Consider the following 2,500-nt stretch of genomic DNA (forward strand, 5'->3'; position numbering starts at 1 on the left):
TCTGCAAAGCTTTTAATATCAGGGAGGTCTGGAACCCAGTATGTTGCCATGGTAACAAAAATGGTATGCTCATATTGTGGAACACATCTACTAGAATCTTAGTGCAAAGAACCAAGTATTTCTGATACAAATTGGCTGAGATATCTTTCTCCATCATACTTGATCAAAATTTGGTAGGGTTTATGACGTCATCACTTGGCTAATTTGCATATTAAAAAAACTTGAATATCTCCAGAACAAAAAGAGATATTTGAAAATGGTAAACAGCATTCTTCTTCTCGTACAGACTACGTGTTTATGTGCCAAAATGGCTTCGATAGGGAAGATTCAAATTTCGTCACAGTAGCACTTTAAGTCACAAAATAGCTAATTAAGGTGTAGCTTTTTAGGAAATAGGAACCCAACAAAAGAAAATGCCGCCGTAGTTGTTGAAAGAATCTCGAGCTCTTGACCATTTACACGTTCACGTTTCCCGCGTTTTTCACTGGCTGCGTAAAGCTATGGCCTTGTCACCGGCTACAAGTTTTCCTGCGTTTAAATTGATCGTATGCTTTTCTGCTCTGATCACTGGATATCAATTTTCTCGCCCTTTAAACTTGTATGCTTTTACGCCCTTGCTATTGAATGAAAGCTTTCCCGCGCTTACAATCACTTTCGCATGTGCTGCACGCTTCTTTTGCTCTTATCACCAGGCAAAAGTTTTTCTAGCGCTTCTCAAGGGTTGGATGCTTTTTCGCTCTTGCCATCGCTCGGTTGTAACTTTTTTCTCTTTTTCACGGGCTCAATGCCTTTTAGTATTTGCCACAAGATAAATAGATCGTGTCGCGTATTATATCCTATTTGTATTGATCAATCAATCAATCAATCGTTAATTTACTCACAGAACGTCCTAGAAGCTGAAAAAAAACGCCCTTTTGGAATACGCATCGTATTCACACCGATATCTCGGTGAACGCGCCACGGAAAGGAGCAAAGCACTCTCACCATGAAAGACTGAAAACGTCGTGGATCAAACCAGCACGGTCAGATGGACTGAACACCTGATAAAATGGAGAGATAAGTCAAGATATACAAAAGCAACTAGGCGACCCGAACCACTGCCTAAAAGTATGATTTTAACAAATCAAGCTATGCAATTTTCGAGAAAGGGCTTGAATTTGTAAAGTCATGACTAAACTTTGATCCAAAATGGTAGGGACCTAATGCTCAATGAAACAGCGCTATATCAAATGAGCCAACTTCTTCGGCAACAATTAAAATTGTTCACGAAAGATGAAGTACGCTCTTTGATCGTCAAAGTTTCCTTGTGTGGTGGAAAGGCAACTGTGAAACGAAGCTATTAAGACTTTACCAGTTAACCGTGAGTTTTTTTAAGCTCGAAAAATAGTAAAGGTAAAGGGTGATAAATGGTTTTCCTCTGTCATACCTGGTGGTCTGCTCGAAGTTGCGTTGCGAGCCTTTTTCAGTTTTCTTCACCGTAGTTAACGGTAAAGAAACCAGTTGAATTCATATTTGCCATTATCCATGGATCTTTGGATGCTGCAGGGCCCACTTTCAGTGTGTACACTTCTGAAAAAAAGAAAGTGCAAAAATCTGAGGCTATTTGCGGATCAGGGTAGTATATTGCAAGGATTTTACAGGGAGTAAATAATGGTAATTGAGCTGAGCGGAGTGCAATTTTTGTCTGAAATCATACAGGCATAGTTAGTAGGGAGAGGGGGGCGGGGGGGGGGGCTCCCGGTCCCCTCTACTAACTATGATAAGGGTGATTTCAAAATCGAACGAGCGCACAGCGCGAATTCGATTTGAAGTCATAAGTACGATTTCAGACCAAAATCGCACGACACGAAGTTCAATTACCACTTTATTACATCCTTTTAGAAATCACCCAATAATTATTTAAGGGCTAAAATACACGATTTTAGTCAGTACCAATATTTTATTGATTCATTTGGGAACAAGAGTTGCTAAATTCACCACACAATGGTTTTCTTTGTCTTTCATTTTCCTGCAATTTGATTGCTTACCTTAAAAAACCTTGAAATCTGATTGGTTGTTTTGTTTTAGTGTTCCTTGCTCATTGGCTGGGGAAATGATGCGATTTTTTAGAGCAAAAAAATTGTGCAATTTGGGAATAAATCGCACTGCTGAGAGCCAATCAGATTGCACACCAGTGATTTCTAAATGGATGTAATAAAGATTAAAACTGACTTGATGAAGTCACAGTAAGATCGTCCGGGTTAGAGTAGTCCCAGGAAGGACTGTTATGTTGTAAGGAAGATTGTTGTGTGCAAAGTTAAGTGGACTTTTTGGGTTGTTTTGTGTATTTCTGTGCTAGACATTGTGCTGCCTTATATCTGCTCGCTGTAATATGAAAAAAAAACTAAGGACATCAAAGATTGACAACAAGATGAGGTGACTATCATCTCTTAGCGATGCAATAGCGCGATAAAGAAAATAGACTTAAAAGACAACTAGAGTTTTGTTGGAAATTGCACCC

The 2,500-nt window shown here is 39.3% G+C and overlaps 1 pseudogene; it reads right to left on the bottom strand.

Annotated features, from left to right (window-relative positions):
* LOC137975553 (endoplasmic reticulum aminopeptidase 1-like) overlaps positions 1-2,500 on the bottom strand; it is a 38,556-nt pseudogene that overhangs the window by 15,948 nt on the left and 20,108 nt on the right.

This window comes from Montipora foliosa, chromosome 11, assembly GCF_036669935.1.
Source record: "Montipora foliosa isolate CH-2021 chromosome 11, ASM3666993v2, whole genome shotgun sequence".
NCBI lineage: Eukaryota > Metazoa > Cnidaria > Anthozoa > Scleractinia > Acroporidae > Montipora > Montipora foliosa.